Raw genomic sequence first — 13,228 nt, 5'->3', positions numbered from 1 at the left:
CCTATTTCCTTTTCCTCTAGAGGCAATAGAGAGGCAAAGAAGTAGAAGAGTGACACGGTCAGATTTGTGTTATGTTGTTACTGTTTGTCCTTCATTCTCAAAGAGAACCAATGACAGCAGGAAGGTGATGTCTTGACTTGCAAGTGAATTGGATTTAAGTGAGACAGAGCTGTGCAAAGTCATCAGCACCATTCTCTCTTTTGGAGTCATGGGCGTCCAGAGGTAAGATACAGGAGGCAATTGAACTGGGACAAAATACCTGATGTTTTTAGAGCATCTTCAGGTTTACAAAGCATTTTACATGCATTATTTGATTGGAGCCACAACAATGCTATGCAAGAGTGCTAGAGGTATTATTCTCCCAGTGTTATAGATGAGGAAACTGAGGGTTAGGGAGATGAAAAAAAAGAACACTGGATAAGTTTCAAACATTATTGTTATTACTTACTTGACAGGCAATAGAGAATTACTAGAATGTGGCGGGCAGGGGAGTGTCATCATGGAATCCACTGAGAGATGCTGCCGAGAGCCTCAGGGCTTTCTTCCCACATAGTGTCACCATCATCTTTTTCTCTCTCCTCTTCCCCTCACTAGGATCAGCAGTGCTGCTTCAAGCTCTGCTTCTTCTTCTTAACTGCTGTGTGACACTGAGTAAGTGCTTTCCCCTCTCTGAGCCACTGCTTTTTTCATCTGTAAAGAAAGCAAGGGGATTGGAACAGATGACCTTTGAGGTTCCTTCTAGCTTAAAACTCATGACCCTGTCATCTGCTTTCTTGTCCTCCACCATCTCCTCCATCCCTCTTTACTGAGAGGATCATTGTCCTCTTTCCCACATAAGGACTGGTTGAAAGGGCCAGGGATGTTTAGTCTGGTGAAGACTCAGGAGAGCAGAGGGGTGGTGCCTGTCTTCAAATGCCTGCAGGGCTGTCTAGGGGGTGGGATGGGGGCTGGCTTTATTCCACTTGACTGCCCAGTGAACAGAACGTGGAGTAATGAATGGAAATTGCAGAGAGGCACATTTAGATTTGATGGGAGGAAAAGCTTCCTGACTCTTGGATGTAGCTTCCTCAGAAGAGGGAGGTCTTCAGGCAGAAGCTGGAGGACAATGTGTCAGGTATGTTGTACAGGGGGAAGAATGAGTATCTTCCAAGGTCTCTCATGTTTTAAGATACTGGGATGATTCTTCCACTTTCCTGTTTCTCACCTCCAGCTCCATTATTGGAATCACTTCGAGTTCTACCTCTGGAAGTTCCTCCCTCCTCCCCCATGTCCCAGGATCTTGAGGAGACCTCACGGGAAGAATCGTCAGGAATAAATGGAGAAGGGTCCCACAAGACAAGAAAACAGGGAGTGATTGCTATCTTTTAGCACTAGCAATAAGCGCCCCACATGCATGAGAACACAGTCATGTAAGTTATCAGGGTGAATGAGGACAGTCCCAAGAGAAGCCACCAGGGGGAAGCAGTGAGTCAAGAATAGACTCCTGCATCTGATGGGTCTCTGGGCAGAAAGATGCTGTCAGGACCCATAAGTGGACCAATCACACAGCAAGAGAAATTTAAGCTAGACATTGGGAAGAACTTGTCAGTGCACAGGCTGCTGGAGGGGGAGCAGCCCACCCTATGGCATCTCCCTCCTCCAGTAGGTTCATGCACCTCTGCATGGGAGAATGTAACCTCTCCTGTTCTCTCCTGTGGTCTCAGTTCTGCCCACATCCTATTCCCCAGCTCTAGCATGATGGAAACACTTCTGGATTTGGAGTTTGAAGACCATGTTTGAATTGACGGATTTACCTCTCTAAATCTCATATTCTTCATCTATAAATGGATTAAGGATCCCCAAGTCCCTTCCATCTTAAATCTTCTGATATCAGGGTGCAATGGAAAGAGTTCTGGATTTGGAATAGTCAAAAGATCAGAGTTCAACCCTGGCTGTGCCATGTACTTTGTGTGACCCTGGGCAGTTCACTGGAGCAATGTGGACTTTGGTCCAAAAATGAGGTGGTTAGGTAACTATGACTGACCAGATGACTTCTAAGATCTTTTGCTGCTTTAAATCAAATCAGTGATCTTGGGTTCACATGCAGGGTAAAACACAAGCAGCCTCTGCCACAGAGGACCTCACTTGACTCAATATCAAGCCAGTCTTGCCTTTCATCCCTACTGTTCAGTTCATTTCATTTCTTAGAGCATAATAGTATTTCATCACATGTTCAATTCCTATTCATTTCATGGAACATTCTTTTTAAAAAAGTTATCATTTATTTATGTTCAACATTCATTTTTAGGTGATTTAAAATTTTTTTGTAATTAATTTTCAGTTTTCAACATTCACTTCCATTAGATTTTGAGTTTTAAATTTTCTCCCTTCCTCTCCTCCCCATCTCCCTAAGACAGCATGCGATTTGATATAGGCTCTACTTATACATTCATATTAAACATATTTTCACATTAGTCATGATGTAAAGAATTAGAATGAATGGAAGGAACCACAAGAAAGAAGAAATAAAGCAAAACAACAAAAGAAAAGGAGAGCAAACATTATGCTTCCATCTGCATTCAGACTCCAAGGTTCTTTCTCTGGATGTGTATAGCATTTTCCACGGTGAGTTTTTGAAGTTGTCTTAGATCCTTGCATTGACAAGGAGAGCTAAGTCTATCAAAGTCAGTGATCTCACAACGTGGCTGTTGCTGTCTACAAGATTCTTCTGATTCTGTTCATTTCACTCAGCATCAGTTCATATAAGTGTTTCCAGGTTTTTCTGAAGTCCACCTGCTCATCATTTCTTATATCGCAATAGTATTCCATTACATTCATATAGCAAACTTATTCAGCCACTCCCTAATTGAAGGGCATCCTCTCAATTTCTAATTCTTTGCCACCACAAGAAAAGCTGCTATAAATATTTTTGTACATGTGGGACCTTTCTCCATTTTTATAATCTCTTTGGGATACAATCCTAGCAGTATCATTTTGCTGGGTCAAAGGGTATGCACAATTTTATTGCCCTTTGGACATAGTTCCAAATTGTTTTTCAGAATGTTTGGATCAGTTCACAATGCCACCAACAATGCATTAGCGTTCCAATTTTTACCACATCTTCTCCAGCATTTATCATTTTCCTGTTTTGTCATGTTAGCCTATCTGATAGGTGTGATGTGGTACCTCAGGGTTGCTTTGATTTACATGATTATAGATAGCTTTAATTTCTTCATCTGAAAACTGCCTTTTCTTATCCTTTAACCATTTATGAATTAGGAAATGACATTCTTATAAATTAGACTCAGTTCTCTATGTATTTTAGAAATGAGGTCTATGTCAGAGACACTAGCTGTAAAAAATTTTTTTCTCAGCTTTCTGCTTCCCTTCTAATCTTGGTTGCATTGACTTTGTGCAAAACCTTTTCAATTTAATGTAATCAAAATCATCCATTTTGCATTTCATAATGTTCTCTGTCTGGTCATAAATTCCTCCTTTCTCCATGGATCTTCAGGTAAACTATTCCCTGCTCTCCTAGTTTGCTTGTAGCATCAGCCTTTATATCTAAATCATGCACCCATTTTGATTTTATCTTGGTATAGGATGTAAGATGTTGGTCTGTGACCAGTTTCCACCACACTATTATCCAGTTTTCCCAGCAGTTTTTGTTAAATACTGAGTTCTTATCCCAGAAGCTGGAGTCTTTGCGTTTATCAAATAGTAGATTACTATAATCATTGACTGTTGTGTCTTGTGTGCCTAACCTATTCCACTGATCCACCACTCCATTTCTTAGCCAATACCAAGTAGTTTTGATGATTGCTGCTTTATAATACAATTTAAGATCTGGTTTAGCCAGGCCATCTTCCCTTGCATTTCTTTTCATTAATTCCTTTGATATTCTGTAACTTTTGTTCTTCCAGATGAATTTTGTTATTGTTTTTTCTAGCTCTATAAAGTAATTTTTTGGTAGTTTGATTGGTATGGCATCAACATTCATTTTTTTTAAAAATGGAGTTCTATATTCTGACCCTTCCTCCTTCCCCTCCCCCACCCACTAAAAAGCAAATGATGTGATATAAATTATACATGTGATACCCTTGCAAAACATATTTCCACATTAGCCATGTTGCAAAAAAAAGGAAGAAAAATAAAGTGAAAAAATTATACTTCAATCTACATTCAGCTTATTCGTTTTCTCTCTGGAGGTAAGTAGCATTGTTCATCGTGAGTCCTTTGGGATTATCATGGATCGTTGTACTGATCAGAGTAGCTAAGTCTTTCGCAGTTATACATTGTTACAGTGTTGCCGTTACTGAGTTACAATGTTCTCCTGGTTCTGCTCACTTCACTTTTCCTAAGTTCATGTAAGTCTTCCCAGGTTTTTCTGAAGCTATACTGCTCATCATTTCTTATAGCACTATAATATTCCATCACAATCATATACCACAACTTGTTCAGCCATTCCCCAATTAATGACCACATCCTCAATTTCCAATTCTTTGCCACCACAAAAAGAGCTGCTATAAATATTTTTGCACGTCCTTTTCCTCTTCCTTTGATCTCTTTGGGATACAGACTAGGTCAAAGGTATGTGCAGTTTGATAGCCCTTTGGGAATACTTCCAAACTGTTCTTCATGGATCATTCTGAGTCACTGTACTTAGCGACTTCAATTTGGGTCCCAGATATTCGGTTCTCTGCCTGATTTCCTATTCTTCTGTCCCACTCAGCCCTTTATCTAGGTCTCTGGTCCTTATTTCTAAATCTAATGCCTAATCTTGTAGGACCCCAGGCATCTATATCACTTCCTGGTGGATCCAGTGAGGCAGCTTCTACTTGCACTATCATCTCCCCTCTGGTGACTTGGTATCCTACCCTGAGTTCCTCAGCTCTGACAAAGTAACTTTTCCCTTATCTTTCTTCAACCCAGGACTCTCCATTACTTCCTGTCTGCTCCAGACTATACCACAGTCCAAGGATCCCATCTCTCTTCTCTGTCTTCTGTTTCCCCTTGCCTTCCCCCATTAGAATATTAGCTTCTTGAGGACAACTGACTGTCTTGTTGTATTCCAACCGCCAATACTTAGCACTATGCCTTGCAAGAAGTAAGCATTTCATAAATACTCTTTCTATCCATCTATCTCTTGGACTTTCAAATCTGCCTCCTCCCATTTGCCTAGATCCTTGACACCCTCAGACTCAACCTTCTACTGCTGCTTTCCTGGTCCTGGCCTCTGGACTTAATCAGGTCCATCAAACCTTCTCTCTCTACTCAACTCCTAGACTCCAAACTTGGCTAGTACCTTCTAAACCTGCCCCATCTATGCCTTTCTTTCAGTCTGAACTCCCTGGACCTTGAACCTGACCTCTATTCTCAGAATCTGTTTCCTGTCTGAATCACCTTCCCTGTTAGTAATGATGACCAGGATACTGGCGTCATTTTACTTTGATCTCACCTTTGAATTTACCTGCTCTGCACTTCACCTCAAAGCGCTTCTTGAGCCTCTTTCTAATGCCATGATTTCTCTTACTATGAAAAATAATGCATATGTGCATGGCAGTGAGGAAAGAGCATTGTATTTGAAGTCTAACACCTGGGTTCAAATTCTGGCTAATCCACTTACATACTAGCTAATGGCTAATATGTAAGGAAAGGCCATTACATGATGGCTAAGCTATTTGCAAACTAGACTTTGAGAGAGTTGTTTCATCTCCAGGGACTCTGGTTTCCTCTTCCATAAAATGAGATGATTAGACTAGATGACCTATAAGTTACCCATTGGTTCCAAATCCTGAGATCCTACATATTCATTTAAAGATAACAAAGCACTGTCCTAACAACAGCTTTGTGAAATGGAGAAACAAGTGTTGTTATCTCAACTTTTCAGATGAGGAAACCGAAGCTGGGGGACTTTATATGATTTGTCTAGTTTCTCATAGTAAATAACACAGGGAGGTCATTATTAGTGGGAAGAATTAATCCCCAGATACGGTGTTCTGTATTTTAATTCTCACTGTTCAGAATTATAATTATGCAAAATATGGTGATTGGTTCTGGCCCAATGGAAATATACAGTACAAATTTCAATGGGGACCACTTCAGGGGTTTCCCCATTTTCACCAATCCAGACTCCTAATAAAGGCTCATATGGATCTCTTAGCTCCAAGGTCCTTTCCCTGTTGCCTTTTGCCCATCTAAGATGCTGAACTCCTCAAAGTCCCAGGTGCAAAGCTGCACCCTGGTCCAGCTCCTCCCTTCCAACTTGTTCTGTCTTAACCCAAGCCCTGCCTCTGACTATTGATGAGCACTAGAATTAAGCACCAGGAGGACTCATGATATCTCTTCCCCAGACATGGTTAAGATGAGGATGAACTCATTTCTCTGTCTGTGAGGCTTGGAGGCTGGGAACTGGACAAGATGACCTTTCTCCTCATGCAGTGTTTGTCAGGAAGAGAATTTCTGCCCGACATTTGTGACCTTTCAACAAAGTCCATCCTCTGCATGTGGGGCCAGGGCGTGGTGCAGGTTTCCTTCCTATCAATGGAGTAGAGGCTCTGGGCTGTTTTCACTCCAGAGCGTGACAGCTTGTGTTGGAAGTGTCAGGCTGGGTCGAGCTTTCCTGGTTGGCTTCCTCGCTGCATACATTGCTGAGACCTAAAGTGGCCCTCCCTTCTCTCTTCAGGAGTGTGATCTTGTTAGCATCTCCTCCCTCATCCGGTTCTGAAACACTCTTGTTACCACAATGATAGTGATGTGGCATGACACCTCTGGTAAGGAATTAGAAACCTTCCCACTGCAGAGAGCCTGGAGGCAGACAATGGGGAGCTGGAGCTTTCTAGGCAAGGGCATTAAAAACCCTGGCTCGCTCACAGGGTGGCAGGTCAGATGAGGGTGGACAGAATCCTGAGAGTAGTTTGACCCACAGGTATGGGAAGATGGTCTGGAAAGTTCCCGGTAACAATAGGAGAGAGGTCAATAAAAGAATGTCACATTTGGAAGGGCCCTTAGAGCATAGAGTAGGGGGGCAGGGAAGGGCCTTAGCACACAGAATTCGAGAGCTGGAAAGAACCTTAGAACAAAGAATGACAGAATTGATAGGGACTTTTGAACACAGAATACAAGATATGGAAGTGACCTTAGAATATAGAATGTCATAGCTGAGAGAGATCTCAGAATACAGCATACAGATTGTCAAAGTTGATAGGGACTTTTGAATACAGATTAGGGCATAGATAATGACAGTTTTTGGAAGGTACCCTACAACACAGAATAACAGATCTGGAGGGCACCTTAAAACATAGACTATTAGGCAGAGACTTTAGCACATACAAGTGAATACCCAGAAGATATCTTAAGTATAGAATGTCAGAGTTGATGGGGATCTTAGAACAGAGAATGTTAGAATTAGCAAAGACTTTAAAACACAAAATGTCAGATCCATAAGGGATCACAGATATCATCTAATCCAATCCTTTTAATTTATAGATGAGGAAAGTGAGGTCTAAAGAAGGGATAAGATTTATCCAAGATGATACAGACAATGAAAGAGGTGGGGAGTAAGATGTAGGTTTCCTGACTCTTAGTCCAAGATACTTTCCACTATAGCTGATTGGAAGTCTGAAGGCAGACAGACAGACAAGGAAGTCAGAGAGGTCTGGCAGCTGGAACTGAGCTTCAGAGGCTGGGGTTCCAGTGAAGGCCTACAGTTCTGGAGAGGACTAGAATTAGGTTACCAGGAGGTTTTAGAGGATCTAGGGTACCAGCCAGAGAACTAAGGTGAGAATGTGGACACACAGAGGAATACAAAATGTGCCCAGCTATTACTGGATCTGGACACATGAGGGGTACCTTAGCTCATCCCATTTCCCTTGTGGGGAGACCCTTGATATGGGTCAATGTAATCTTAAAGTAATTTTCCCCTGGGGCTCCAGAGGAAGACTCCAAAGAATAGGAAAACAAAAGAGCCCAAGTCTCTCTTGGGAAGTCAAGCTCTTCCAGGTTTGAACCTAATCTATGGATAGGAGTCTTGAGCTGTGAGGACCCCCTTGGTGGAGAGGGAGAAGGCACAGGGCTCCAATCCCAAGGGGATCAGGGGCAGTTAGACATGCTGACATTGAGGTGCTGATGGACATTTATGGGAAGATGTCTAACACCAGAAAAGGGAGTCTGGAATACAAGGAGAAAGGTCATGGTTGAAGAAATAGATGTGGGTGTCATAAGATTTGAAGATGTGGTAAAGGATGAAATTAATGAGAGAGACAGAGAGACCAAGAAACAGAGACAGACACACAGAAAGGGTACAGAGAAGAGGAAGTAATGCTCCATCCTGAAGCTACTTAAGAAGTATTCTCACTTCAGGGCCCCAGAAAGAGGAAAGAGAAGGGAAGGGAATAAATATTTGTTAAACACTTACTATATGCCAGGCACTGTGCTATTTATTGAATCCCCTACATACCTATAGCAGGACTTTCCATGCTGCTGTCACCCAAGGGTCTGAGGACTCCTCCTTGAGGCTACAGACTAGACAGGGTTATACCCTTCCCTTATTGTTCCTAGTTCTTCTCTGCCTAAATGAGCTCTGGGTGCTGTGTTTTAGGAAGGCAATTGAAAAGCTAAAGGGCATTCAAAGTAGACAAACCAAGATGGGGCCTTGAGACAATGACATATGAAGCTCACTTGGAAGTACTGAGAATGTTGGGTTTGGACAAGAGACTTATGGGGAGAATAAGACCATAGGTCTGGAGCTTCAAGGGACCTTAGAGACCATTTAGTCCAACCTCATTTTATAGATGAAGAACTGAGGCCAACAGAGGTTGAGTGACTTGCCCAAGGTCACATATATAGTAAGAAGTAGAACTGGGATTTATACTTAAGCAAGGTGATCCCCAAATCCAATCCTCTTTCTATTGTACCATGATGTCTCTCTCCCTCAAGACATGATAGAAGCCTGAAGTATCTGAAGGGCTGTTACAGGGACAAGCAATGGTCAGTGGGAGAATTGCTGGATTTGGAGCTGCAGGACCTGGGTTTAAACCCTGGATTTACCATATTTTAAAAAAAAATTTAAATTTATTTTCATTCTAAATATGGAATTTAATGAACATCAAAGGGAGGGAGAGAGAAGGAGAGAAGAGAGATGGAGAAAGACAGAGACAGAGGAGAGAGAGGAGAGAGAAGGTGATTGAGAGAGAAGGAAAGAGGAGAGAGAGGGGGTACAGAGAGAGAGGGGATAGAGAGAGAGAGAGAGAGAGAGAGAGAGAGAGAGAGAGAGAGAGAGAGAGAGAGAGAGAGAGAGCATTTCCATATACAAATAGAAATGGGGAATTATATGTAAAACTGTTAATTTCTAATATGTACAATTTTTTAAAAGTATGTAATAAATTCAGCATTCAGAGTTACTCTGTTTGCCTTTACTTCACTTTGAGCTTTCTTCTGTTCCTGTCTGTGCATTTTTGAACATGTTATAATGACCCTTTTTTATATCCATTTTTTTTTGTGTTTGCTTTGGCAGGGGGGGATTTGGTGGGGGATGGTGGGGGGGAGTGAGCAACCGTATTGCTTAGTTCCCCTTTTGGGTCTCCAACAAAAAAAGAAAAACTCAATCTTTGTAACAAATAAACCTAGTGAAACAAAGCAAACCTACGTACTTCTGGCTCTGTCAATTTTAAAATGTTATAGAATTTATTTTTAACGTGGCTTTCATTCCCTTCCTCCTCTCAAATATTTATTACTTAAAGTGAAAAATAAAGAAGAAAGAAAATTCCACAAAACTACCCAACACATCAACCCAATCCAGCAGCCTGTGCAGTGTTCCATACCTACAGTCCCTCATCTCTGCAGAGAAATAAGGGAAAGGCATTCTTATAATGAGTTAAGGCTGGTCATTATAACTACATAGCACAAAGTTTCTGTTTTATTTGTAGTTGTTCTTTCCGTTGACATTGTTGTGGTCTCCCATGTCTGTTGTTTTTCTGGTTCTACTTACTTCACTTTGTGTCAGTTCATATAAGTCTTCTCCTGCTTCTCTCTAGATTCTTCATGTTCATTATTTCTTATAGAGCACTACATTATGTTTATGTACCACAATTTGTGTTACTCATTTCTCAATTGATGATCAATTATCATGTCTTTTCTGCTGTTAACTTTTATAAGTTTATCTCATCTATAAAATTAGGGGAAAGGTGTTGAACTAGAGGACATCTAAGCTCTAATCTATGGTTTGATGATGTAAGGGCTTGTTCCATGTTGACAAAGAGGACAGAAGGAGGAGAGATGGGTGGAAGTTACAATGAGGCAAATCTAGGCATTTTGGACTCAACTTACACAAAACAGAACTCATTCCTCCCCACCCCTTGCCTCCTAAGTTGCCTTTCTTTGGGGAAGTTTATTGCCCATTGATGTCAGAGGCACAGCCATCCCTCAAGTCACTCAGGTTTTCAATTCCACTCATCCTTGGCTCTTTACTCTCCCAAATTCCACATCTTCAGTCACTTTCCACTCAGTTCTCTTCTACAATATCCTTCATGTATGTCCTCCTCTTTCTACTCCTCTGCTCACCACCCTACTTATTACTTCTCACCTAAACTATTGAAATAGCTTTCATCTTGTTCTCCATGCCTCTCTGTTCTCTCCTCCCCTCTCCAATTCATCCTCCATTCTGATGCCTGTGATATTCCTAAGCAAAGATCGAAGTATAAGAGGAAGTAATACGGCCCATCTCTCTCACATGATTACTCTAGCAAAGATCAAAGAAGAGCACCAGACTGAGTTGTGATCATGAAATCTAAAGAAAATCTATAATGGGTGCTTTTTGCCAGTCCAGGTAGATAGCCAGAGGCCTGAAGGCACTGTACAAGGAGTCCACCCAGGAAGGCCCATGCAGAAACTTTCCAGTATGGGCTAGAGCTAAGGCATGCAACTTTATATGTGGGACAAAGAGGGCTGACTGGGAGCAAGTCTGAAGTTCTTTCTATCACACTGAACCCTGGCAAGAACAGGAGCCAGCAGCTCCAGCCAGGGATGGACCTATAGCTGTGCTGTCTTGTATCAGGACTAGGGTTGTGGAAACTTCTGGCAGCCCTGGGTTGGGGAGTCTACAGCTGTGTACGTGGAAGGGGGCTTAGACCAGGGGCAGCTGTGTTGCTGTGACCCAAGGGTCTTAGAGACCTCCAGCACCTAGACTAGGACTGGGGCCTGAAGCTGTCTACTGGAGTTATGACAAGTGCAAAGCTTTGTTTTCAAGACTCCAAACTGGACTTGGGAGCCTACAAAACTCAGACGGGGAAGGCAGTTATTAGATGGCAAACTAGATTAGGCAGCATCCTGTGCTGAAAATTTTCAGGTTGTTGATCTGAGCTACCCCTGAGGTTTTTTGTAGAACCCTAGAGGAAGCAATGACAGTATCCTAGACAATATCCCAGATCAGGACCAGACAAGGTGACACCGTTTCCTCCAGAAGCGTATAGAATTAGATTTTGACACAAATTCTCATTCAGGAAGGAAGGCTAAAAAAAATGGGTTAAGAAAAGAAGATGATAAAGAAATATTACAGATCTAGGAATACTGAAGTTTGGTCCTGATTAATTCAAATACTGAATCCCATGAAGTAGTCAAATCATTCATATTTGCACTGCATATTTCCACTGTGTTGGAGCCAATGATCATATTTTACATAACTAAAATTTTAAATAGTGCAAATTAAAAAAACAACACTATCACTTCACGGATTCATTGTTCACTAAGTGGGATCTAGCTGTAATTCTACAACATTTATAAGCCACGACTCAAACAAAAACACAGTTTGGCCACAAGGTCAATCGTAATTCCAGGGAGCAATTAAAATAAGAATTTTAAAAAGTATCAGTGAGGAAAGATTTGGAAGGAGATTAAAAAGGAGGTGCAAAACTTTACCCAGCATCAGATTTCCTGAAAATGTGAATCTACTGGACATAATTACATGGGATAATAAGTGATCCTAGAATTAAGATGATATTCCTAGAGTATAAGTCTTACTACACCATTCCTCTACTCAATAAATTCCAGTGGTTCCATATTACTTCCAGGATTCAGCATTAACATTTTTATTTGACATTTGTAGCTCTTCACAGCCTGTCCTCAGACTGCTTCTCTAGCTTTATTGTACATTTTCTGTTCTGAAAATTAATAGTGGTCCAACTAAACAGACCTTGTTACTGTTCCTCATATGCCTCATTCCATGTATTGTCTTTGTTCCCATACCTGGAATTCACTCCTTCCTTATCTCCACCTCTTAGAATTCCAAAACTTAGCTTAAGCACCACCTTTTTCATGAGGTCTTTTTGCCCCCCCCATGCCAGCTGCTAATCCTTTCCTCTCAAATCACGCTATGCTGTTCACTTGTCTGACTCTTTTTGACCCTATTTGGGGTTTTCTTGACAAAAAATACTGGAGTGGTTTGCCATTTCCTTCTCCAGTGCATTTTACAGATGAGGAAACTGAGATAACTTGCCCAGGTCACATGGTTAGTAAGTGTCTGAGGCTGGATTTGAATTCAAGTCTTCCTGATTCTAGGCCTGATGTTCCATCTACCCATTGTACCTCCTAAATGCCACTTGCCATCTGTTTGGTATTTTGTATACATCTGGACTAGCCCAAGTCTCCCATAGAATGCTCTTTATGGGTGGGGATTGTTTCATTATGTTTTTGTGTCTCCTATGCCTGGTGCAGAGCAGGCCCTTAAGCAATCAATCAGTCATTAAATAAACATTTACTAAGCCTACTACGTAGCAGGCTCTGCGATAAGTACATATTGATTGAATAGGCCTGAAGGAAAGACAAATACCATGAAAATCAAAGAGGCCCCAAAAGAAAATGGGGTGCCTTTGGAGATCATGTGACATCTCCCTCCTTCGAGGGTCATCAAGCAGAGGCTAGAAAACCATCTGTAGTTAAAGAGAATGCCAGGGAAGGGGTTCTTGTTCTGGAGCAGGTTGGACAAGGCAAACTCTGGGAGCCCTTCTATTTTCAAAGATTTGGTGATCTAGCAAGTTATCAATGACATTGAACTCAGCCATTCAAGAAAGCATAGGGGACCAACTAGTTCCAGTGAGTTCAAGCCTCAAGGCCACATGTAGCCCCTCAGGTCCTTCAAATGTGGCCCTTTAACCGAATCCAAACTCCACAGAACACATCCGCTTAATAAAAGAATTTGTTCTGCAAAACTTGGACTCAGTCAAAAGGCCACACCCTAGAAGAGCGTATGTGGCCT

The sequence above is a fragment of the Notamacropus eugenii genome, chromosome 5 (assembly GCF_028372415.1).
Source record: "Notamacropus eugenii isolate mMacEug1 chromosome 5, mMacEug1.pri_v2, whole genome shotgun sequence".
Taxonomy (NCBI): Eukaryota; Metazoa; Chordata; class Mammalia; order Diprotodontia; family Macropodidae; genus Notamacropus; species Notamacropus eugenii.
The sequence above is the reverse complement of the archived record's forward strand: the minus strand, read 5'-3'. Positions refer to the sequence as shown.